General features: G+C 36.9%; 1 long non-coding RNA gene across 3 annotated transcripts in view; it reads left to right on the top strand.

Annotated features, from left to right (window-relative positions):
* Nucleotides 1-27,840, top strand: part of LOC123608745 — a 149,419-nt gene that overhangs the window by 5,659 nt on the left and 115,920 nt on the right. The window contains exon 5 of one of the 3 annotated variants that reach the window (XR_006717417.1): nt 7,644-8,301. The exons of the other annotated variants lie outside the window; for them this stretch is intronic. This is a non-coding gene — a long non-coding RNA (uncharacterized LOC123608745). Of the gene's footprint in view, nt 1-7,643; nt 8,302-27,840 lie in introns of those variants that run through there. 3 annotated transcript variants of the gene reach the window in all.

Genomic DNA, 27,840 nt, shown 5'->3' with positions numbered 1-27,840 from the left:
GTAGGATTAATGAACAATCTTTCATCCATTCCACTCAAGCAGAATGATCATGCTTCATCATATGGTGTAAAGTATGTCCTTGCTAAATGATCTCTTGCTGCCAAATTGTCACCAGAATATACCAGTTTTTCATGAACTCTGAAACAAATGGGTTGCCTTTAGCAGATTTTTATTAACAGATCACATAATGAATATAACATTAAAACATAGTATTAATAATAGCAACAATAAAATCTAAATTGACACAAAATTATTTCATTAAAATTATTTTATTTAAGACGAAAATAAGGATGCACAGTGGCTCATTAAATGAAGATCTATTCAAGTGGAATTAATAGAAATACTTACAAAAGGTTTTGACATTATTTGAATGACTAATGCTTAAGATATGGGGAACTAAAAAGGCAACAATGCCTCTCATTTGCTATCTTGATATTTAGAAGAAATATCTGTTGTTTTTTTAGGGTGGCCTGATTGCCTAACTCCTATGTGTTGTATTATTGAGTTGTGTCAGAAAATAAAGTTTTAAAAAGAATAATATAGAATACTTATTTTGCCAACATTTTTGGGATTCCAGGGCTAAAAGGATAAGAGGAAAGGGAACATCTGCATACAGCTGAGTAACTGCATTCCTACTCTTTTTTTAAAAAAATTTTTTTGGGGCGCCTGGGTGGCTCAGTCGGTTAAGCATCCGACTTCAGCTCAGGTCACGATCTCGCGGTTCGTGAGTTCGAGCCCCGCGTCGGGCCCTGGGCTGATGGCTTGGAGCCTGCTTCCAATTCTGTGTCTCCCTCTCTCTCTGCCCCTCCCCCGTTCATGCTCTGTCTCTCTCTGTCCCAAAAATAAATAAATCTTAAAAAAAAATTTTAAGAAAAAAAAATTTTTTTGTGTGTCTCCCTCTCTCTCTGCCCCTCCCCTGTTCATGCTCTCTCTCTCTCTCTCTCTCTCTCTCTCTGTCCCAAAAATAAATAAATGTTAAAAAAATTTTTTAAGAAAAAAAAAAGTTTTTTAATGTTTATTTATTCTTGAGACAGCGACAGAGTGTGAACAGGGGAGGGGCAGAGCGAGAGGGAGACACAGAATCCAAAACAGGCTCCAGGCTCTGAGCTGTCAGCACAGAGCCAGACGCAGGGCTTAAACCCACGAACTGTGAGATCATGACCTGAGCCGAAGTCAGACACTTAACCGACTGAGCCACCCAGGTGCCCCTGCATTCCTACTCTTGATGTATGGGAGTTACCAGCTCCCCAAATGATCTAAACTCTATTTTTTATTTTTATTTTTAGTTTCTGCTGTTTGACCTTCTGGATTCTCTAACAAATTACTGTTTACTCATTTAAGAATGGACTGTTTAAGAATGGTGTGAGGCCCGGGGCCCCTGTGTGGCGCAGTCAGTTAAGCGTCCGCCTTTAGCTCAGGTCATATTCTCATGGTTTGTGGGTTCGAGCCTGAGTTGGGCTCTGTGCTGACAGCTCAGAGCCTGGGGCCTGCTTTGGATTCTGTGTCTCCCTCTCTCTCTGCCACTCCCCTACTTGCTCTCTCTCTCTCTCTCTCCCTCAGAAGTAAACATTAAAAAAAAAATTAAGAATGGTGTGAAGCCCTTTGGCATCCAAGTTACAACAACATATAGCAAAACTCAAACCAACCAGAAGGCTTTATTGTCAAGCTAAAGTGGTATGTATATACTTATAATTGTAAAACAAAAGTATGTCTTGCAGTTTCTGAGGAGGCCACCAACAAATAATGTCTCTCTTTCCCACGTAATTACTAAATGATTGGAGGAATGAAACAAATGAGTAAATATGTCAGGCAAGATATTGCCTTTGTCACTGCTAGAGGTCAGGGTGCAGATTGTGGCTCTAGGTCCATTAGCCAAATGGGCCTGCCTCCAGGATCCAAGGATTTGGGCAACCTCATCCATTTACAGAAAGCACTGGACTTGGGGTAGATCTCATTTCACCACACTCACCGGAGCTGACTGCTGTACCACTTCCAGCATGAAAGAGTGAAGGAAGATGCATGGTCTCTGCAGGGGACGGGCTTTGAGAGACACAGGAGGATAGAGGATATCTAGTTATTCTTCTTATGCTTCCAGTCAGAAACTTCACCCCATCTTCCTAGCAAGGAAGTGAGTAACAACAGCAACAGCAACAACAAAGTTAGCAGAAGTACATTAATTGAGCTCTCTAAACACCAAGAAAGTGAAGAATACAGGGAAGCTTGCCGGGTTAGATGTGATGAAAATGTCTTTAGTAGCAATATACTAAAGTACCTCTCCCCAAACAAGCAGAGACAAAATTAGATGCCACATCTTACCCTTTTAAGAATAAAAAGGCCTCAGTCAAAAGTGAAAAGTAAGAACAATTTCTAGAACAGTGACCTCTTGAAAATCCATTGAAGGTCAAAAAAAGCCAACTTCATTCACTTTTAAAAAGAAGAGGTATATTTAAAATATGTTCATCTAATTTTTAGAATTGTTACTCTATCATAAAAGAATTATATGTAATTTAATAATAATTGCATTTAATAAATTATACATTATTTATTGTAAAAAATTTGGGGAGTAGAAAACAAATGAAAGAAATGTGTCTTATTCATACTTCTCAGAAGAAGCTTGTCTCCACGTTTGTGTGTTACTTTACAAGTGTTTCTATGTATTTTCACATTAGATCATACAGACTATGCAGTTTTATGATGTAAGAGTTCACATATATCTCATCTCTGGATAGGAAACTTACTCAGGTTTTAACGAAGAGACTTTCATGAAGCGGCTCTATAGAGAAGTGTGGTTAGGATTAAGGACAAGGGATGGTGGGCATCAGAGGCTAGCAGCAACAGGAAACTATTGGGTTCCAAGGGTGAAGGAAAGACATTATGTTTTTCTGGAGCTCCGTGGAAATGGAAGTGACAAAGAATCTATATGATGCAGTTTGTACTAGTCATTTTCTCAGAGGACAGATCAAGGAAGAGAATGGGAGAGAATGGATCTGGCAGAATGGGGAGCAAATGGAGAATAATCAGCACATTAGTTATTAAAAATTGCTTATTAATAGATTTTTATGGCCATGTAACAATCTAAAATAACCATGCCATGTATTACAACCCCTCCTTTTTGATTGACTACTTAGATTGTGTCCAGTGTTTTTGCTATTACAAACAACATTGCAATGCATGTATTTCTCTATTTCTACAGTTTTCTTAGAGTAAATTCTTGGGATTTTAATTATTACACTAAAAAGCATAAATGTTCTTAGGTCTCCTAAAACATGCTGACAGGGTTTTAAAGCTATATGTATTATTATTCCTCCAGCAATGTAAGAGTGTGCTTATTTTTACTGCACATTGTTGAGGATTGCATATTCCCATAAAAGTTATTTCTTACTTTGATGAGAAATTTTTCCAGAAAACCCACATCTGCATATTTAAAATTTTTTAATTAAAAAAATGTATTTTAGAGACCAAGAGAGAGAAAGAGTAAGCACCAGACAAGAGGGGCAGAGGGAAAGAGAGAGAATCCCAAGCAGACTCCATACTCAGTGTGGAGCCCCTCTTGGGGCTTGATCCCAACACCGTGGGGTCTTGACATGAGCCAAAATCAAGAGTCAAACACCTAACTGACTGAGCCACCTGGGTGCCTCTCTGCATATTTTTAAAAGAAATCTTTGAAACTGCATCTTTTTAATTTTGTTACAATTTTTTCCCATGTGCTTTTTAAATTTTAAAATTGTGTCAGCATGGTGAAGTGATAATAGTGTGTCATTGCTCTTTGTCACTGCTGTGCCAGTGTCACTGACTTAATAATTCCGTCTTTCCAGTGCTGATTTGGGTTGCTTTCTTAATCATGTTGTGCATGGTTACATACAATGATATATGTTTTTGAGCTACCTGGTTTATTTCATATTCCACTCATTTTTTTTTTTTTTTTTTTTTTGCAATGTGATTGAAGCAGAGCAGCTCTAACACCAAGCTTTCCTATAAAATATTTGGACAGTGGGAAAGCAATAACATGTTCCTTAGTAGGAGGTTCAACACCTCCTTCTTTACCTTTCAGCTGTTCCTATCAACTTTAATGGTGATAATCATAAACTGAAAACAACAACACAATGAACAACAGCACCAGTGAGTGCTTACCACAGGCCAGGCATTAAGAAGAAGCTACCACATCAGCTCAAACCACAGCCACAATGCTTCTCATCTAAGTCAGGAAGGAATATATTGGGAGGCTGGAGTCTTCATTACCAAATCTTGTTGATTCTACTTTCAAAGTTCTTCTTAAATATCTCCACTTATTTCTACTCTCACTGCCACTGCCCTATTCAAGCAGTCATCTTTTTTGCTGGAGTAATAGAGCAGACATTTTCAGTTCTCAACTGATTTGGTTTGGTCTCTTAGTAGGCCTGCTCTTTAACTTATCTATTAAAGTTTTTAAAATTTCATTGACCATTTTTATTTCCAGAATCTCCATTTGGTTCCTTTTCAAATACATCTGTGGTTTTTTTTTTTTCCTCATGAAATGATCTTTGTTCTTCATGGATTCTCTTGCTTCCTTGATCTCTATGAATATTTTAAACATATTTTAAAAATCTCTTTCTTGTCTGTTTGATCTTTATTTCCTTAGTATAAAGTATGAGTTCTCCATTTATGGTGTTTCCTAAGCTTGTCTCCATTGGGAGTTTCATCTCTAAAAGGCCTGGACATTTCTTGGATTTTACATGTTGCCGTTTCATTGTTAGCAGGACCTGGTTGGGTCAGCCAGTTTGGGACCTATATGCTAGTTTCTTATTCAAGGTCTCTGTGCCTTATGGATACTGTGAATTTGGGTCTTATCTGTGTGCAAGATAAAGGCTTTGGTTCTGTATTGTGGAGGATAATTCCTTCTACTAATGGCCCAGGCAGGGTTTCTGTCTGCAAATTAGTTTGGAGTTTTTGTAATTTCCGTGAAGACTTAGTTTCCAAGTCAGTTGGGTCAATATCCTAGGATAGGGATTGCAGGACGATGTGATAAGATTCTGGTAAGTTTTGTAAGAACCCTCCAAACTGTCTTCCAAAGTGGCTATTGGGTTTTGTGTTCCCACAAGCAATGAATAAGAATTCCTGTTGCTCCACATCTTTGCCAGTCATTGGTATTTCAAGTATTTTGAATTTTAGCCTTTATAAAAATATGTAATGCCATCTCATTGTTTTGATTTGCATCATCTTAGTGACATGCCATTGAGAATCTATTCATATGCTTATTTGCCATCTGTATATATTCTTTGATGAGGTGCCTATCCATTTCTTTTGCTCTTTTTTTTTCTTTTGCTCTTTTAAAAATTAGGTTGTTGATTTTCTTATTGTTGAGTTTTAAGAATCCTCTGTAGATTTTGGATGCAAGTCCTTTATCAGATATATGTTTTGCAAATATTTTCTCTGAGTCTATGGCTTGTCTTTTTATTCTTAGAGCAATGTCTTTCATAGAAGTTTTTAAATTTAAAATTATTTTTAATTGTGGTAGAATACACATAACATAAAACTTACCATTTTAACCATGGGTTACCATTTCACTTTGTTGTTTATATGCTTTGATGCCAAGAATTTTTATTTTATTAAAGTCTAATTTATCAATTTTTTTTCATGGATCATGCACTTAATGTTGTGTCTCAAAACTCATCACCAAACACAAGGTCACATAGATTTCCTCTCATTTTCTTCATGAAGTTATAATTTTGCATTTACATTTAGATCTATGATCTATTTTGAGTTAACTTTGTGAAAGGTGAAAGGTCTGTGTCTGTGTTCACCATTTTGCATATGGATGTCTAAATGTTGCAACACTATTTGTTGAAAAGGCTGTGCTTTCTCCATTGAATTGCCCTTGCACCTTTGTTGAAAATCAGTTCACTGTGTTTGTAAGTCTATTTTTTGTCTCTCTATTCTATTCTATTCTATTCTATTGATTTATGTGTCTATTCTTTAGCTAATACGATAATGTCTTGATTATGGTAGTATATGGTAATCTTGAAATAGAGAAGTGTGAATTCTATGATTTTTTTCTGCTTCTTTATTATTGTGTTAGCTACTCCACGTCTTTGCCTTTCTATATGAACTTTGGAATCAGTTTGTCTATATCTACAAAATATCTTTCTGGGATCTTGATTGAGATTGCATTTAATCTATAGATTAAGTTGAGAAGAATTGATATTTGAACAATATTGAGTCTTACTATCCATAAACAATACCTTTTTATCTAGTCCTTATACAGTATGCAAGGTTGAAAAATTCCATGTAGTTCTAAGCTTTTTTTTTTTTTTTTTAAGAAAGCCAAGTACTAGGTCCTTTTCTAGGGACAGCCTCAAATCTAATCCATACGCTATGTTAAAATGCATGTCTTAATGTGTATATCATGTCCTGACCACTTCCTAAACCATAGTTTCCTTCTAATAAACTCATTGATACATATCTGAATTCCTCAGAATACTACATTTATTTTTCTTGATTTAAGGTACTTTGCAGACTTTTTCTCGGGCCTCTTAAAGTGATCCTTTCCCCTGAGATTTCTGCCTTCTTCTGGATACTCAACTTTAAATTTGAGTTTAGATGTCATAATCTCAGTGAAGAGTCTTCTGACTCTTCACTTAGGTTGAAGTTCCTCAGTTTACTCCCTGGTACTGGTATATTCTATTTCTCATAAAACAGGCATGAGAACATGACATAATTTGGAAAGAGTACAAATCTTTATTTACTTGCATTTATTAAAATTTATTTTACAGAGCACACACAGTCACCAACATTCCTTCACAAAATCCTTTTTCATCCTCTGCCAACACAAACCCCAGCTTTTTTAATATGCCTCTCTTCTTAAAACCATAAGAAAAACTCCTTTGAATCCAAGGACCTGTTAGTTTTGTAGTCAACACATTGTCTGTAGTTCAGTGTGTAAATTGACTTACCTGCCATTCCTAAAGCACTCCTCATTTCCTCCTCTGCCCATTCTCTGAATTCCCATCAAAGAGCTAAAAATCATGACCTCAGACTTCCAGGGAAGATGGCAGAGTAGGAGGATCCTAAGATCACCTTGTCCCATGGATACAACTAGATAACACCCACTTTGGTGTAAATACCCAGGAAACAACCTGAAGACTGACAGGACAGATTCTTCACAGCAAAATGTCAAGAAGAGGCCACATTGAAATGGGTAGGAAGGGTAAAGATGCAGTCAGAAGGCAAACTGGCATGCTAGACTATCTCCAGGAAGGAGGGATGCTGTGGGTTCAGAGAGGAGAGGGGAGCAGACTCTACACGCAGCAGGTACCCACACTGGGGAAGACAAATCCCTATGATATTTGACTTTGAAAACCAGAGTGGCCTAATGTCACAAGTTCTTACCATCAGTGAGGCTTAACACTTAGAACCTTAAAAATCAGTGAGCATGGCTCTGAGAGAGCCAGAGGTGATAAAAATTGAGTTTCTTCCCTTAAAGGGACAGTACAATGAACAGTCCTGCTGAGATATAGCATAGAAGAGGAAGTTTGAAAAACACTTGGGGTATATAGGAAGATATATTTACTAATATCGGAGCATGTGTTGGAGGGGCAGGGATCTTTGGGAGATGTCACCAAGAACAAAACAGCTGGTGGGCAACATTTCCTTCTCCTTCCCCCCAGCCTGGATACACAGACATCTGCCAGAACCAGCTCAGCACAAGCACTCTCTCCAGCTTCCTGCAGAATACCCTGCCACCATGTTCTCTGTGGACGAGCTCCCTCCAACATACTCTTGGCAAGAGTCCATCAAAGCAGCACCACAAGCCTGGCATTGTGCAAGCAGCCCTGAGAAAGGCTAGTACCACTCCAAAGTGACTTCTGCCTCAGGGAGAGAGGAAGATAACCACATACACCAGTATGACTGTGGCCCCAGCAGTGGTGGTGGCAGATATCTGGTGTGACAGTAGGCCCCTCCCAGCAGTGAAAGATTCTCAAGGGACAACTCAGGAGAATGCCCTGGAATTTGGTACGACTGCAGCTCTGGCAAACACCTGATCTGACTAAACTCAAGTCCAAGGCAGCCCCAGAGTGGCCCACTACTAACACAGGGACCAAACCCTGCCCACAACAGACAAAAAAAGTCATTACATGACTAGACTGCAAGCAAATGCAGCACAACCAGCACAACAGAAAGCATGCAACACACATAGGAGACATCAGAAGTGGTTCTGGCCAACAGGGCATTACATTGCAGGGCACTGCAGGACCTCTTTTTCATAAGGCCACTACTTTTCTTTTGTTGTTTTTGGGATTATCTCTCCCTCTCTCTCTCTTTCTGCTCCTCCCTTGCTTGTACATGCACTCTCTCTCTCTCAAAATAAATAAATAAACTTAAAAAATTATTAAAAAATTTAGAGTGCTATATGCATAAGATGTTACATCAACCTAATGGTAACCACAAATCAAAATCTGATAATAGAAATACAAAAATACAAAGAAAGGAATCCAAGTATATCACTAAAGAAAACCAGCAAGCCATGAGAGTAGAGAACAAGAGAATAAAGGAACAGAGAAGAACTACAAAAATAATCATAAACCATGTAACAAAATGGCAATAAGTACACACTTATGAATAATTACTTTGAATGTCAGTGGATTAAATGCTCCAACCAAAAGACATAAAGTGACAGAATGGATAAAAAAACAAGACCCATCTATATGCTGCCTCTAAAAGACTCATTGAAGATCTAAAGACATGTGCAGTAAGCCGGTGTAGTAATACTTGTATTGGACAAAATGGATTAAAACAAAGACTGTAAGAAGAGACAAAGAATAACACTAAATAATCATAAAGGGATCAATCTAACAAGAAAATATAATAATTTTAAATATTTATGCCTACAACATGAAGCACCTAAATACATAAAGCGGCTAATAACAAACATTAAGGAAGTAATGTATGGTAACTATAAAATAGTGGGGGATGTTAACACCCCACTGATATCAATGGCAGGTCATACAACCAGAAAATCAACAAGGAAACAGTAGTTTTGAATGACACATTGGACCACATGGATATAACAGATATATTCAGAACATTCTGTCCTAAAACAGCAGAATGCACATTCTTTTTAGGTGCACATGGAACATTCTCCAGAATAGATCACATATTAGGTCACAAGACAAATCTCAACAAATTCAAATAGATTGAAATCATACTATGCACCTCTTCTGACAAGAATGCTATAAAACTAGAAGTCAACCATAAGAAAAAAAATGCGGAGGGGACACAAATACATGGAAGTTAAAGAACATATTACTAAACAGTGAAAGAGATAACCAAGAAATCAAAGAGGAAATTAAAAAATACATGGAATATAATTTTTACCTTCCATACAAACCAAAAAATACAAATGAAAATGAAAACACAATAGTCCCAGATCTTTGGGATGCAGCAAAAGCAGTTCTAAGAGGGAAGTTTATGGCAATACAGGTCTACCTCAAGAAGCGAGAAAATCTAAAATAAACCACCTAATCCTAATCCTAATCCTAATCCCAATCCTCCTTTAGGAGCTAGAAACAGAAGAACAAACTAAACCCGAAACCAACAGTAGGAAAGAAATAATAAAGATTAGAGCAGAAAGAAATGAGATAGAAACTAAAATCAATCAAACAAACAAAAATCTAATTGAACAGATCAAGAACCAGGAGGTGGTTCCTTGAAAAGTTCTACAAAATTGATAAAACATTATCAAGGTCATCAAAGAAAAAAAGAGAAAGGGCTCAAAGAAACAAAATGAGAAATGAAACAGGAGAAATAACAACTGACACCACAGAAATACAAAGGACTGTAAGAGAATATTATGAAAAACTCTATGCCAACAAATTGGACAACCAAAAAGAAATTGATAAATTCCTAGAAACATATAACCTCCCAAAACTGAATCAAGAAGAAATAGAAGATTTGAACAGACTGATATCCTTCAATGAAATTGAATCATTAAAAAACTCTCAACAAACAAAAGTCCAGGACGGCCTCACAGGTGAATTCTACCAAACATTTAAAGACTTAGTACCTATTCTCCTCAGAGGCACTTGGGTGGCTCAGTCGGTTAAAGGTCAGTAAACAAAATTAAAAAGGAAATAAAACGTATCCAAATTGGTAAAGAAGAAGTAAAGCTTTCACTATTTGCAGATGACATAATACTATATATTGAAAACCCTAAAGACTCCACTGAAAAACTACTAGAATTAATGAATGAATTAAATTGAGTAAGGATGCCGGTCACAAAATCAATATACAGAAATCCATTGCACTTCTTTTTTTTATTAATTTTTTTTTAGTCTTTATTTCTTTTTGTGAGAAATTGCACAAGCAGGAGAAGAACAGAGAGAGAAGGAGACACAGAATCCGAAGCAAGCTTCAGGCTCTGAGCTGTCAGCACAGAGCCCAACTAGGGGCTCCATCTCAGGAGCTATGAGATCATGACCTGAGCCGAAGTTGGCCGCTTGACAGACTGAGCCACCCAGGTGCCCCTCCATCGCACTTCTATACAGTAACAATGAAGTAGCAGAAAGAGAAATTAAGAAAACAGTCCTGTTTCCAATTACAGCAAAAATAATAAAATACCTACGAATAAACTTAACCAAAGAGTTGAAGACCCATGCTCCAAAAAGTATAAAACACGGATGAAAGAAATTGAAGATGACACAAACAAATGGAAAGACATTCCTTGCTCATGGGTTGGGAGGACAAATATTGTTAAAATGTCCGATATTACCCAAAGCAATCTACAGATTCAATGTAATCCCTATCAAAATACCAACAGGGATGCCTGGGTGGCTCAGTCGGTTACACTGCCAACTTTGGCTCAGGTCATGATGTCACAGTGCATGAGTTTGAGCCCCACTTCAGGCTCTGCTGACAACTCAGAACCTGGAACTTTCTTCAGATTCTGTGTTTCTATCTCTCTCTGCTCTTCCTCTGCTCATGCTCTGTCTCTCTCTCTGTCTAAAATAAAATAAAATAAAATAAAATAAAAGTAAAATAAAATGAAATAAAATAAAAATAATACCAACAGTGTTTTTCATAGAATTAGAACAAATAATCCTAAAATTTGTATGGAACCACAAATGACCCTGAATAACCAAAGAAATCATGAGAAAGAACAAAGCTGGAGATATTACAATCCTGGATTTCAAGATATACTACAAAGTTGTAGTAATCAAAACAGTATGGTACTAGCACAGAAATAAATCCATAATTATATGGCCAATCAATCTTTGACAAAGGAAACAAGAATATGCGATGGGGAAAAAAGTTTCTTCAACAAATGGTGCTGGGAAAACTGTGGAGCTACATGCAAAGGAATGAAACTGAACCACTTTCTTACACTGGACACAAAGGTTAACTGAAATGCATTAGAAACCAAAATGTGAGACCTGAAACCATAACCATCATAGAGGAGCACAGAGGCAGTGATGTCTTCGACATCAGTCATTGCAACATTTTTCTGGATATATCTCCTGAGGCAAGGGAAACAAAAGCAAAAATAAACTATTGGGACTGTATCCAAGTTAAAACCTTCTGCACAGCAAAGGAAACAATCAACAGAACAAAAACAAAAACAAAAAACAAAAAACAAAAACAAAAAAAAACTACTGAATGGGAGACGATATTTGCAAATGACATATCTGATAAAAGGTTTTATCAAAAATATATAAAGAATTTATACAACTCAGCACCATAACCAAAATAACCCAATTTAAAAGTGGGCAGAAGATATGAACAGACATTTCAGAGGCCAATAGGCAAATAAAAAGATGCTCAACATCACTTATTATCAGAGGAATGAAAATCAAAACCACAATGAGATGTTACCTCATATCTGACAGAATGACTAAAATCAAAAACACAAAAATCAACAAGTTTTGGCAGGGATGTGGAGATAAAGGAATCCTTGTGCACTGTTGGTGGGAATGCAAACTGGGATAGCCACTGTGGAAAACAGTAGGGAGGTTTTCAAAAAATTAAAAATTAAATTATTGTATGATCCAATATTTCCACTATTGGGTATTGACTCAAAGAATACAAAAATACTAATTTGAAAAGATACATGCACCGTTATGTTTATTGCAGCATTATTTACAATAGTCAAATTATGGGAGCAACCCAAGTGTTCATGGATGGATGAATGAATGGATAAAGAAGGTGTTGTATATATATGCATTGAAATTACTCAGCCATAAGAAGGAATGAAATCTTGCCATTTGCAACAACATGGATGGATCTAAAGGGTATTATGTAAGTGATATAAGTCAGTCAGAGTAAGACATATACCATATGATCTTGCTCATACGTGGAATTTAAGATACAAAACAAAGAAAAAGAGAGAGAAACCGAAAAGACTCAAGTATAGAGAATTGTTGGTTGGAGGTTGGTGGGGGGATGCGTGAAATAGATGAAAGGGTTTAAGGAGTGCACTTGCTGTGATAAGCTCTGGGTAATGTATGGAATTGGAATTATTGATTCCTATATTGTACATCTGAAACTAATAAACCAGTGTATGTTAATTATATTTCAATTAAAATAAAAACAAATTAATTAAGTAATTTAGAAAAAGAACTAAAAAAGATGTCTAGTAATTCTCAGCATTCCTAAGGGGTTGGAGAGGGCACAAAGCTGCCTGGATATAGCCACACTCTGCTTTCAAGTTGTGGGTCTGTCTGCTTTCTTCTTTGCCGTTATTTCAGGTATTCAGAAAAATACCTGTAGCAAAACATGCACTCAATATTTGTTCAATAAATTACTAAAGTCATTTTCTCAAATATGCATTTCTTAGTTAAGTCTTCTTTCTCCTGCCTTTTGATTTTTTATTCATTTAAACATACATGCACATTTTTTAGTAAACAAGTTAACAAACATTAGCTCATGATGTTTTGTAAACTGGTTTTCCATCTTGATCATTATCATATTTTGGACATACTATTATGTCAATTAATATAAATCTACACAATTATCTTAAAAGCTGCATGTATAATTTTCTACTCCACCTAAACAATTTCTTAAACTTTTAGAAGGGTAGGCTATTTGTAATTTTTCAGTATTATAAACCATACTATTTTGAATGACCTTTTATATGCATGTTTGTACTTGCTTGAGAATTTCCTGAGGATACGTTTCTAGATTTAAAATGCCGTGCTAAAGATTATGCACAGTTAAAATTGTAATGCAATTTACAGAAAATTTATGTAAGTTTGTCCTCTCACTAAAAGTAATCTGAATTTCCTTTCTCACACACAAGATACCTCTTGATTAGAGGTATCTTCCAAATTTTCATCTTTGCCAGTCTGATAGGTAAAGATAAAACTATCTTATTTTTTTATATTGCATTTCTTTACATGGCATGCAAGTTGTGTACTTTTTCATGCACTTCATAGGTTTTTGTAGTTTCTTTTCTTAATGCACTTTAATTTCTATCTGGTGTTTTTCACTTTCTTACTATTTTTAATTTAAAGTTTACAAACTTTAAAAATTATGCATAACTCTTCTCCTTTCCTATATGTTGAATGTTGTAAACATTTTCCCAAGTTTTCATTTTTCTTTAAACCTTTTTTTCCATCAAAATAGCAATTAAGGAAGTTCAGACAGCCACATGGAGAGGCTATATGTAGTGTTGTGACTTGCAGTTCAAGCTGAGGTCCCAGGCCACAGCTAGCACCAACCACCAGTCATGTGACTTTAGATGATTACAGCCATCAGCCACTGAGTAATCTTCAGACACTGAGACCCCAAAATACCATGTGAAAAAACCAAGATGTTCTTAAAGTGCTCTATCCAAATTATTTATATATCAGGTGACTGGAATAACAGTCTTTCATGTTTTCACCCAAATGTATATTTCCAGTCTCATCAGCCACTGGTCTCCTTCTAAGGAGTGTATCAGTCTAGTCTGTCCCCAAGCCTTTGAAGATGCTTCCACCCAAGCCCTCTTTAAAGAAGATAGTATGGCATCATTGTGAGGACCTCCAATAGCTGAAGGAATTAAAGAGAGGGTCACTTCTCTCAACTGAGTTAATTAGATTATTCAAGTGGGAATTTGGAATTGGGGTGATGAGGGCCTGTGTTGTCAATAAATTAGAAAATAAGAAATATATGGGAAAATAGTTAAGATATACATAATAGAGGTCCTTAAGTTCTCTAGTTGCTACATCTTTTGTGTCCTAGATGTTTAGATTTTCCTTGGTTCTGACAGTATATGTGTAATTAAAATATTTTTGTTCACTTGCACCAACTTCAGAGACTTTCATTTTCTTGCTACTAACTTGCTTCCTTGACTTTACTCATACCTTTTGCCTCACTTGTTCAGAACTGATTTTATTCATGCTATTCTTCCTCTCTGGAACACAAACTACAATGCTCAAATCTTAGCTTCTTTTGTAAATATTGAATTTCCAAGGTAGAATTTATGACTTCATCTCTGGTAATTTCACCGTGCTCCACTCATACCTTTAGAACCAACTCTCCCACTGGATTTTAATCATTTGTGTGCATGTTTCTTCCCTCACTCACAATACTGCACACAGACAGAATGAACATCACTGATTATCACACACAGTGGCACAGGATGAGAAATTTATCCTATGACCTATTAAGTGCACATACTTTTTAATAATTCTACCAAAACCTGTTAGTTCTGGGAAATAGAATGTATTTCATTATCTGTTCAGAATAGATGGGAAACTAACATTAATTAAGTTTTATCACATTCCAGATACACTCAAAACCACCTGTGATCATAAAGGGGGCTGAGTGAAACTTCCACCAACAACAAAGGATGTTCAAAAGGTGAAATGCTCGTAGGTGGGCCATGCCATAACCAGATTAACCATTCCAAGGAAAGAGAGTAGTTTACTTTTTTTTAAAGTTTACTTTTTAAAAGTAAAAAAGTTTACTTTTATTTATTTTGAGAGACATAGAGAGAGAGAGGCAGGGAGGGGCAGAGAAAGAGAGAGGGAGAATCCCAAGCAGGGTCTGCACTGTCAGCACAGAGCCCAATGAGGGGCTCGAATTCAGGAACCGTGAGACCTTGACCTCAGCCAAAATCAAGTTGGATGCTTAACCTACTGAGCCACGCAGGTGTCCCAAGAGTAATTTACTCATATAATTTTATAATTATATAAAATTATGATTTTAAGAACACAGTGAGTTATAAAATGAAAGATGCTACATTAATACTGAGAATTATTAAGTGTCTTCCTGAAAAACAAAACAGGCAAGATAAATTCATAAAGTTTGCTGATGGCAGACAATTATCATTTATTCTTCACAGGAAGGAGAGGAAAAAGTGAATCGCATACAAATGAATGGGTGGAATTATAAAATGGGTAAAATGTAATGAAATACCCAAGAAAATGGAGAGCTAAGTACCTAGAGGGGAGAGAGGAATGTATTAGCATTAAATAGCAAGGGAAATTATATTTCAGGGAGCATAAAAATAAGGACAGTTTATAGTTAAGGGAACATTAGGAGAGTATGAATAATGTGAAATAAAAACAAAAAGAAAAATGTAAGGGTAGGGGTAGGGTAATGTGGGGTAGGGTTTCTGAAGCATCAAACTATTAACTAGCTAGGTGACAATTTCTTTCTATTCAGTAGTGAAACTGACACAGCAGGAGATATGACTTTTCAGTTTCCTTAGTATTTTTGCCATTTAGAAATGGAATATGTGAGGGAGTTTATTCTATTTAAAACAAAAATAGAATTTTAAATACGGTATCATGAAGCTAGGTTTGAAATATTAATAATGTGATTTGCATTCTACCTCTCTGGAAAAATGTAAGCAACAGAATTTCCATGAAGCTCCAGGGGTTTGAAATTAGTTTAGAAAGCTACTAGGGCATGGCACATTACTACAAAATCTTTAAAAACTGTAAGCACCAAGATGGGAAGGAGAATGCTGTCTGATCTAAAAGGGAATAATCAAAAGAAATAGGAGGAAATTGAGCAAAGGAAACTTTATTCTACCATCCAAAAATTTGCTCAACAGTGACAAGGGAAGAGAGCCCCAAGGAAATGTTAAAAGCTTGATGACATAAATAATTTTAACCAGTATGCATCTCACTGAATATCTCTTTTAAAATAATGCAAAAAAAATGCTGCTTAGGCTTGGTAAGAGAAGCACTATGTAGCCAGCATTATTTTTCTATGATTTGTGGCATCCATAATAGATCAGTTCCAAATAGATTGTACACTTATTATTGTTGTATCTGGAAAATATGAATGCATAGCTCAAGGGGAAAAGCAAAAGGGAATCAGTCATTTAAAAATTGTAGAGCTGGAATCTGAGAGACAACTTTGTGATCTAATTTGCTTTTTCAGATTAAACAACAACCAACCAACTGACCAAATAAACAAAAACAAAAACAAAAATCCAATACCTGAGAAGGTAACTCATTGAACACCATGTAATTAGACTGTAGCAAAGCCAAGACTAGGACCCATGTTTTCTAACGGAAAAGTTAGTTCTCTTTCTAAGTATCCTCTGTTGGCCAATTAACAGCTTGCATTAACTGCTCAGTAGCTGAAATCCAGGCACAGCTTAGGCCTCCTATTGTCCTGAAGTTAATCTATCCAATGCAGCAAGTCTTCATGTCCTGAGCTTCTTAGCATGGCTTAGAGCAGGAGCTGAAAACTCAAATGCTACTGGGACCAGACTTCTTATACAAATTAGCAAAGTAGATAGAGGTCTCTATATTAAATGCACAGAAATAATTCTCATTTGCCACAAAGAAATATATATGTACTATTTTCTTAAAACATGTCACCATAATAATTGTTTTTTGCTTTTCTACTTTTTATTAGATTCTTTGAATTATTCAACACTTATGGCAGAAACAGGGTTGATATGCATTAAGTAACAGCAGAAAGCCACTGTGGCTACAGTAGAGTGAACAAGGCAAAGAGTGATAGAAGCAAATGGGCAAAAGAATGGCAGGATGACCTACTATTTCAGTTTGCCCAAGCCTGAAGAAGTTCCTGGGACATAAGATTATCATGTTAAATCTGGGGCACCTGGGTTAACCATCTGGCTCTTAATTTTGGCTCAGGTCATGATCTCGTGGTTCATGGGTTCAAGCCCTGCATCAGGCTCTGTGCTGACAGCATGGAGCTTGCTTGGCATTCTCTCTCTCCCTCTCTGTCTATCCCCTCCCCTGCTTATGTGCTCTCACTCTCTCTCTCTCAATAAATAAACTTAAAAAAACTGTCATGTTAAATCTGGGAAAACCTTAGACAAACTGAGAGGAGGTGGTCAAGCTAGTGAAAGGAAACCATCTGATGGTTTTAAGCAAGGAACATAACATGACATGGTTTAACATTTATAAAGGTCACTCTGGTGAAGAACTGACTAGATAGACAAGAGTAGAAACAGGGAGACTTGTTAAGTAACTATTGATGTAGTCTAAGTGAAAAATGATGTCGTGTTTAGGGATAATTTATAGTGAGATGTGGTCAGAGTCAGACAGATACTTTGATAGCAGTGTCAGCCAACTTGTTGAGAGATTATATATCAGGCATGAAGGGTCAAGAATGAGCAAGTGGACAATTGTGGTTCCCTTTACTGAGATGAGGAAAGCTGAAGCAGGAGCAGGTCTGAAGAAATTCAAGAGTTCGGATGCAGACATGTATGCACGAAAACCTAATCTGTAATCAAGTAGAGACGTTGACTTGATCTGGGCCTTATGAGTTCAGGGTAATGTTTGAAGCTAGAGAATTCTGAGAATTGTCACGTAGTAAAGGAATATTTAAAGCTGATGGAATGAGGATGGTCAGAAGAAAAGAGATATGAGAAATGGGATGCAGGGAATTAAATATGAATGGGAAATAAAGCAGTAGAATGCAGATAAGATGAGAAGAATCCTTCAAAAAAGCTTGAAAAGGGTCAAAGAGATGGGAGGGAAAAATGCAAGTGTGGTGTCATGGAAACCAACAGAAGAAAGTATTTAAACAAAGAGTATCGAACAACTTGTCAAATGCTGATGAGATGTCTCATTAAGGTAACAACAAAGAGTTGATTTTTAGTTTTAGCAAGCTGGAAGTTATCAGTGACTTTGACAAGAATAGTTTCAGTGGAGTAGAAGGGATAAAAGCCCGACTGAAATGGCTTTGAAAAGGGAATGAGAAGACAGGAGGAGAGACAACTCCTGTATCAAGCAGTTGGAAGTTTGTTGTGAAAGAGAAATGAGGCAGTAGTTTGATGTGGGATATGAAAAATGGAGTATTTTATTTATTCATTATTATTTTTTTTAAAGTTTATATTGAAAGAGGAAGAGAGAGAGAGAGAGAGAGATTGAGCTGGGGAAGGACAGAGAGAGAAGGGGACAGAGGATCCAAAGCATGCCCTGTGCTGACAGCAGAGAGCCCCTGCAGGGCTCAAATTCATGAGCCATGATATCATGACCTGAGTGGAAGTCCGACACTCAACCAACTGAGCCACCCCAGCACCCCGACAATGTAGTATTTTAAAGAGCGAAGATATTCTTGCCTGTTTAAATATTGATAAGGGTAAGCCAGTTGAGAGGAAAAAACTGTAGAAGAGTGTTAGAACCTTTAAGTATACAAAAAGATAATGGGATTCCGAATATACACTTAGAGGACTGACTGTAGGTGGAAGCCTGGCATTTTATCCATTTTTGCATTAATGAAGGCAGAGGATGTGGGTATAGGTGCAGATAGATTGAGTACAGGAAATACATTCATACTAGAAAAATGAAAGAGCAGAGCCACAGATATATACAGAAGCACCATCTGACCTTATGGTGGGTAGGGGAGCGCATGAGCAGTGAAGGTATTGGGACAAATTGGAGAGCACATGCTTTCTGGAAGGGGGCTGCTGCTTCTCAGCTCTACACAAGTTTTTTTCTTTTGTTGCTTGATCTATTCAAAATAAACCTAAAATGTGGATTTTAATGGAAGATCTTCCCTTTTTTTAAATTTATTAAAATATTTATTATATAATTTTGACATGTGACATTGTATAAATTTAAGGTATACGAGGTGTTATGTTGATCATTCATATATTTAATATGATTGCTGATCACATAACATTATTGAAGTACAATATTATTGTCTAAATTCGTTACACAGTATGTTAAATCTCTGTGGCTTATTTACTACTCCTCACAAGTTTGTACCATCATCCCCTGCCCCATTCCCCAGTAACTACCATTTTACTCTCTTTTATTTTTTAAATAGGTTTAGGTTTTAGTTTTTATATTTATTTTTTTTTAATTATTTTTTTAATGCTTATTTATTTTTGAGAGACAGAGATAGAGAAAGTGAGCAGAGGAGGTGCAGAGAGAGGGAGACAGAATCCCAAGCAGGTTCTATGTTGTCAACACAAAGTGTGACTCAGGGCTCAGTCTCACCAACCACTAGATCATGACCTGAGCTGAAACCAAGAGTCAGATGCTTAACCGACTGAACCACCCAGGTGACCCGTTAGTTAATTTTTTTTTTTTTTTTTTTTTGTAATCTCTAAGCCCAACATAGGTCTTGATCTCACCTCCCCTGGGATCAAAAGTCACATACTCTACTGACTGAGCCAGCAAGGTGCCCCTACAGGTTTAAGTTTTAAAAAGTCCACATATAGGGGCACCTAGGTGGCTCATTTGGGTAAGTGTATCTCTTCGGCTCAGGTCATGATCTCATGATTCATGAGTATGAACCCCATGTTCGACTCTGTGCTGACAGCATGGAGCTTGGGGCCTACTTCTAATTCTGTGTCTCTCCCTCTCATTCTGCCCCCTCCCTGCCCCTGCTGACACTCTGTCTCTCTTTCTCTCAAAAACAAATAAACATTAACAAAATTTTTTTAAAAATTCCACATAAGTGAGATAATGTAGTAGTTGTCTTTCTCTAACTTATCTCACGTAGCATAATGTACTTCAGGTTTATTCATGTTGTTGCAAATGGAAGGATATCCTCCTTTCTCATGGCTGAATAATATTCCACTGTGATTTCATACCACATCCTTTTAACTGGTTTATTCATTGGTGGGCATTTGGGTTGTTTCCATATATTAGCGATTGTGAATAATGCTGTTATAAAAATGGGAATGCTTATATCTCATCAAAATCCTATTTTCATTTCCTTTGAGTATACACCCAGATGTGGAATTGCTGGGTCCTATAGTAGATTTATTTAAACATTTTTGAGGGCCCTCTATATTATTTTTTACAGTGGTTGAACCAATTTATATTCCCATCAACACTGTGTAAAAGTTTCTTTTTACCACATCCTTGCCAACACCTTTTGTTGTCTCTTGTCTTCATGATAATAGCTATTCTAATGGGTGTGAGGTGTTATTGTAATTTTGATTTGCATTTCTCTGATGATTAGCCATACTGAGCCTCTTTTCATGTGCCTGTTGGCCATTTTGCAGTTCTCTTTGAGAAAATCTCTATTTAGCTTCCAGCTCCCCCCACCCTTTTTGAATCAGATTGGTTTGTTTTTGCTGTTGTTGTTATTAAATGGGCTGAGTTCTTTATATATTTTGGCTTTTAACCTTGTATTCAATATATGGTTTACATAAAAATGTTCTGCCATTCTGTAGGTTTCTATTTTGTTGGTTGTTTCTTTTGCTGTGCAGAATCTCCTGAGTTTGATACAGTTCCATTTGTTACTTTTTGTTTCTGTTTGTGCTTTTGGTGTTATGTTCAAAAACTCATTGCCAAGATCAATATGATGAGTTTCTTCTCTATTTTATTTTATGAGTTTTATGATATCATGTCTTGGGTTCCAGTCTTTGAAAGGTCTCTCAATTTTTAATTTTGACCTAAATTTTATAAAACAAAACAAACAATAGCAACAACAACAGAAGCACTATGTAGGACAAGCAATTACTTCTGACATCTAAATGTAAGCTCAGGATCATGAGTTTGGAGCTTCTGTTCTGGAGGCTTAAAATCTGGTCTCTCATCCATAAGGACAACTGACATTTGTTCATTGCTTCAGAGGAAATGGAGACCAGGCAAAGAGCAGTACATACCAACCTATACTTTTGCTTCCAACCTGAGAGCGGAAATAAATTTGGTTTCCTAGGGAGTCCCCAGTTTCCTGGACACTTGCCTGAGCAGTCCAAGAGGGATTTGTGCAGAAACTGTGGGTAATCCACACATCCTAACCATACTCTCTAGGAAGATCTTTTTAATTCATGAGTGGGTACATGGGAAAAAAAAACCACAGGAACCAAGAAAGAATTAAGTGATACAAAAAAGGGAGCAGGATCCTGAAAACTCAGAGGAAAATAATGTTGTCTAAGTCTGCTTACTTTGGGGCACTTGGGTGGCTCAGTCGGTTAAGCATCCAACTTGGGCTCGGGTTATGATCTCACCATTCCCGAGTTCCAGCCCTGCGTCGGGCTCTGTGCTGACAGCTCAGAGCCTGGAGCCTGCTTCGGATTCTGTGTCTCTCTGTCTCTGCCCTGCCCCACTCATGCTCTGTCTTTCTGTCTCTCAAAAATAAACATAAAAAAAGAAAAAAAATCTGCTTATATTCTCAGTAATATTAATAATTACAAAGTGGTAATAGTAGTGTCAGTAGTAGTAGCAGCTGCTGACAAAATTTACTGACTATATAGGCCAAACTCTGTTCTAAGTGCTTCATAGGTATTAACTTATTTAAAACTCGTATCAACCAGGTAATAGAATTGCTATTTTTACCCCATATTATAGATGTAAACTGAAGCACAGAGAGGGTGAGTAAATATCTCTAGACTGCAAAGAGTTGAGTGTAAAATGATTTAGTAAACATATCACATCGCTTTACTTTAAAATGTTTCAGCATAGAAAATGCTGTGTATGTGAATTTTGATTTATATATACCCCACAGTGGTTACTATGGAGCTGCTGGGTGGGTGAGAAAGTAATCAGAATTTGAAAGACTTCATTTAAAGTCTTCATTCCATGCTCTAAAGACAGTAGCTACAAGCAAGTCAACTCTTTTTATCTCTGGTTAGAACTAGATGGTTTACCAATCAGTATAAAGGGATTTGAGAAATCATGTTCATTGATGGAATTACTGATGTTTAAGATTTGTGGATTAGCTAGAGATATTAATCAAGCACCAGTGTCTTTGCATAAATAAGATTTAAAATCTAAAAGGTCATTCCCTTTGGAGTAGTATCCCTAGAGTCATCTTGGCCCTGAAATGAATCACAAAACAGAATTCTGTCACCTGATTCTGATGAAAAACTGGCTGGATTCTGCCAATACAGAATTGTTACATATGCGTCAGGTAGATCTTGCAAGGTGCTTCAAAGAACAGTGATCTAGCTTCCTATGAAAGGTCATATGACTGTTCTTATACTACTTGCTGTTAATCCAGGCAGAAGTGGTGGGATTCAGACCAACCTTATAGAATATCCAAACCATCTGTGGGTAGCGAGGAGGGCCTGTAGTTGTCTTCAGTCTTTGAAGTATCTCAGGCCATCGGAAATACTGCCATCTGAAGAATCGAACAATTGTGGGGGGCCAAATGGACGTAGTTCACAGCAAATAGATAAATTTAATGGTAGAGAAATTGACTTTCTGAATATTTCCTAGAGAAAGCTATTTTAAACACAAACCAAGTAATGTTGGATTGTGAAGTTCATTTCATATTAATGAAAGATACAATTAGGACTGAAGGTATAATAATAATAATGTGCTCAATAATAATCCTAAAGATAATAGCTACAGTGTGTTGTATCTACAGTGTATTGTACAGTGACAATTCTTCTGAGCCCTTCAGGAACACCATCTCACTTCAGCTTCACCATCATTCTGAGAGACTCAAAATCCAAATGTTCTTCCTCCAAAGTCTATACTGTTAAGCACTATATGGTATTGTTTGGTATATGCTGAATAACAGCATCTATTCATCCATTTATTTTATAAAATATTTATTGAGGATGTACAAATTTTGAGATTTTAAAACTGATAGTGGAGATACAACAAGTAAGTAAGACAGACACAGTCCATGCTTTTATGGAGCCTGCATTCTGACTTTTGACCAGTAATTACCCAAATAACTGAAAAGCACAATTTTGATATTAACCAAGTGTAAAGGAGAAAAACAGAGAGCTCTGAGGACATGTAACCAGTAACAAGTAATCCAGAGTGACAGAAAGTAGAGGGTTGATGAGAGAAAGCTCCCTGGGGGAGAAATTAGAGATTAGTGGCCTGATGTCCTCCAAGAAATACAGATCTGGCAAATCTGGAAGATGTTCTGCCATATTATTAAATAGAATGTTTAACGTACCCAAACACCTTATCACTAGGCATATAGATTAGCAGATGGAGTTTTTTACATTAACAGTGAATTCCTCACACCACAAAAATATCACAGGGTCCTCTTAGGTAGCACCTTATCAAGTATGTGTTTACAGATCATTAAATTCTTAAAGAGAGCCACTGCATAAACATCAACCTGAAATTTAAATAAAATGAACCTCAATTATCATAGACACAGGTTATCACTTGTTGGGTGGTTTATTTTCATTTTAGTTGAGAGGAAGTTGAAATACTGAATCCTTTGTTTCAATTCCACATCAGTTTTATATTATGTCAAATCATTCAGAACAACCCAAAGAGATACATACTATTACTCATCCCTTCTTATTTTTGGGAAACCTGATGCATAAAGAAGCACATTAGCTTGCCAAATCTTACGTGCTTAGTAAGTGGTAAAACTGGAATTCAAGTCCTGGGATTCAAACCCAGGTACCCTGGCTCAGAGTCTAGCTCTTAACACCATAGCTACGTTGCATAGGCTCATAAGTTGTATGCTTACCTATTTAGAAAATATCCATATACTTTAATATCCTATAAGTTCATATACCTATGAAATACATATATAGGTATGTATATTTCCAAAGTTTTTGTAAATAGAAGGTAGAAAAAAAAACAGAGGAAAAATTGAGAAATCATCAAAAAACTGCTGAATTTACCTTATTGGTAAATTCTCTTGAAGTGTTTGACAAAGATAATTGGTGTGCTGCATCCAATACTCCATAGTCTGTGGTAAAGTGGGGTATCTCCATCTTTTTTCAAAGAGCAAACACAGCTGTGTTTTTACATCTTTACCAAACTGGTAGAGATGGCACAAAGTAATATCACATTCATCTTACTTTTGAATATAGATGTAAAAATGTCAGAAAAGGCATTTTAGGGACTACAGTTTATCACAATTAAATATGGTTTTCCCTGGATTGCAATTACAGTTAAATATTACCATGTTAATCAATCAATATATCAATATATAATTATATTAGTACTTAAAATGAGAGAAAAATTATCTCAATAGATACTTCAGACGGTATTAGTAAGTATTTAATAATAATAATTAGTAAGTATTAAGTCCTGACTCTGGTAATTACTATTCTAGGTATTTGGTGTATAAAGCAAGGATTTCTGCTCTTATGGAGCTTATTTAGTAATAGAAGGAGATACACAATAAAAAATAAATCTAATAAATAAATCATAATGTATGATTTAATTTCCTTCCATAAATTTCATGGAAGGAAATAGAAAAAAAAGAAAGGAGGAAGATAATGGAGATTGGTAGTGCTAGGTGGAGTGGAAGAGTAGAGTGTAATTTCAAATAAGGTGGTTTTCAGTAGACCTCACTGAGAATGTGACATTGATGAAGGTAAGAGTCAGTATGACAGTTATCCTGGAGGAGCCCACTCTAGGCGGAGGGAACAACCAGTGCCAAAGCCAAGGTGGAAGTTTCCCTGGCACAGCTGGGAAACAGCAGAGAGGCTGGTGTGCTTAGAGTGGAACCAGCTAAGGCAAGGATAGTAGGAAATGAGGTCAGGGAGTGCCTAGTACAAGAAAGAAGAACATGTAGAGAGTTGGGTTTTATAAAAGCTTTGCTTTTTATCTTAGATGAGAAGCCATCACTGGGTTTTGAGAGAGGAGTCATTTTATCTGAAGCATGTTCTAAAAGGATCCTTCTGGTTTTTCAACTTTAGACTGTACTGTAGGGGAGCATAGAGACCATGTAGGAACCAGGCAAGTAATCACCACACATGAGAATGGAGATAATGAAAGTAGGTGAGATTCTGGGTAAATTTTAAAGAGAGACCCAACAGAATGCTGAACCGTTAGATGTGGGGTAATAGAGAAAGAATGGGGTGAGGCATGTTTTTGCATGAAAAACTGGAAGGAAAGAAATCTGGTAGTGTAGGCTTAGAGGCAGGGAGTTGGGGGAGGACAGGAGAGCAGTTTAAATTATGTTGAATTTGAGAAGTCTCCGAGGCACTAAGGTGGATGTATCATATAGACAATTCTAGATATAGGTGAGACTTCTGGGCTGATGCTAATTTGAGATTCATCTGCACAAGAATGACATTTAGTGCTCTGAGAATGAGAATGCTCTGAGCTCACCAAGGGAGTGAGGATTGATGAGGAGAAGAGAGGGGAGGTTCGGGGAATGGAGGGGAGGAGAGGGAAGAGGAGAAGAAGTTAGGGGAGGGGAGGAGAGGCCTGCCATGCATGAATCCCTAGCACTTGCAGCTTAAGGAGCAAGGATATACAAGAGAAACCAGCAAAGAAGACTGAGAAAGGAGGACCAGGGAGGTGATATTGAAAACAAATTAACTGTGATGTCTGTCTTTGTTATCTTCACGTGTGGTACTGTTGAAGGCACATATGGAGTCAGGGATGCTACCTCTTTACTCTTAAAGGCCATGCGGGAGCATGAATCCTGCTCTGACTTTTGAGTATCCACTTATCCTCATTTGTCTGTAGCAGGTCTCTGCCCAGTACTTTCTCCTCTCTCACTGAACACTGCTCGGATTGATGGGGTTTTGGGGTGGTGGTGGGGTGGTCCAGAGCTGACAGCCAAGAAAGAATTCTTGAAGATGTCTTTGGTGCAAAAAGGTGATTTTATTAAGGCACGGGAACAGGACCTCTGGGCAGAAAGAGCTGCACTGGGGTTGTGATGGGTAACTGATTATATACCCTCAGATTGGAAGGGGATTAGGGACAGCGTAAGTCTCTAAGGTTTTTGGAAACAAGGTTTCCAGGACCTTGAGGGGCTATCTGCTATTAGGAAAATGCCATTTTTACCCTTTAGTAAAATCTCAGTCATGAGACCCTTCAGATGTATATCAGGGAGGCATAAACTTGGAGAATGATTGCCAGTCTATATCTTGGGGAAGTTGAGATAAGGGAGGTTTTAAAAGGAATTTTTATATGTTAAAGTAGACTTACAGGTTCCTGGGGGGTCAGGATAACATTAAACCAGATTCCCTTTTGCCCCCTAGCAAAGTGTCATCATCGAGGGAGCTGAGCTCCTAGAAGGAGGTCACTCTGCTTGTTTCAAGGACTTGTCACTGGGCTGTACGCAGTAAGGGAATTTAATTCTTCATTTACCTTTGTTTCCCACACCACCATGGCAAGCACTTTAACTCCTTTGCATTTTGATGAGGGTGATATTAGGGCTCTAGGAAACCGTATAGATTTCTAGAGATTAGGCTATGGATAAGATTGCCTTTTTCTTGCAGTTTACTAAGTTATCTGTAAACTGAAGGAGACTCCTGTCCTGCATGACTGTGATCTCTATCAGTCAACCATTTGCTTTCTTTTCTTTCCCCTGTTCTTGGGCAGCCCAGCAGTGTCCAAGGAATATCACACATATTCCACCTGGTGATAGGGGGATGGTGCTGTTAGCCTGTACTTTGCCTTCAGCTTGCCCCACACTCCACAATCAAGATTATGCCCCTACTTGCCTCTCTGAGGCCATGGCTACTGGTTTGATACAGTGATTGATCCCAAACTGGTATTTTTCTGTACTCTGTTCCAGAAGATGTTACTAGGCATTAGTAACTGTTCTGTCTGTGAAAGAACAGTTTCATGCCTTTGACACGGTTTTCTGAATTACCCTTCAAGGTCCAGTTCAAAAGTCACTTTACTCTGGGCATCCTTCCCAGACCTTGCTTCTCCCAAGCAGGAAGGAACTTCTGTACTTCCATAGCTCTTTACGAGCACTCAATTTATGGGTGCTTTTAACTTTCATCTTGTGTTAGAGTCTTTGGAGGGAATGTTTTAGCTTTTCTCTTAGATTCTAGATTCTTTGACATCAGTATCTAGATACCACCCCCACAAAATGTAGCATTAATCCTACATGTGCACTAATCCTCCTAATCCTACCTCTCGATATAAATAACATTAACTTATTTGAAACCCAGAGATGAAAATACAATAGTCCTCTATTTCCTATTCTGTTGTTATGTCCCTTCCCAGAACAAATTCAACTCTGAAAGAAGATATAAATGCCACTTAGATCTGTGTGAATGCTTTTTAAAAGTAATTATTAAAGACTAGTTCAAGCATTGCAAATCTTATGTAATACTTTCATTGATCGATTCTAATTGACTTTAAATATCTGCCATGATATATGGTGAATATGTTTTTTAATACACAAAAATAATGACTTAAAGAACAGATTTTCTTTCCTTAGAAATTACCCAGTGAAACATAAAAATGAAGCTATATAAAGATCTAAAGCAATAAGTATAAAAATATTGTAAATGAAGGATCTGAGGCATATAACCTACCATTTGTTTTCTATTAGCAAGGGCATAAGATAGTTACATTTGTTTTGGAAAGATGTATTATATAAGGGCCTGAAATCCCAGACACAGAAGGGAATGCACATTGATTTCTCTGAAAATGATTTATGATTTAGGCACTGGTGGGAAATCTTTTTTTTTTTTTTTTTTTTTTTTTCATTTTACATCTCACTTGAAAGCATTCACTTTATTTGGTCCCTAAAGTTCTTTTTTCTCTTACAAATGTTTGTGCTAAGTGAAAATTTCTATAGGAATTT

Source organism: Leopardus geoffroyi, chromosome B2 (assembly GCF_018350155.1).
Source record: "Leopardus geoffroyi isolate Oge1 chromosome B2, O.geoffroyi_Oge1_pat1.0, whole genome shotgun sequence".
In the NCBI taxonomy this organism is placed as follows: domain Eukaryota; kingdom Metazoa; phylum Chordata; class Mammalia; order Carnivora; family Felidae; genus Leopardus; species Leopardus geoffroyi.
This window is presented reverse-complemented; position numbering and strand designations above follow the sequence as displayed.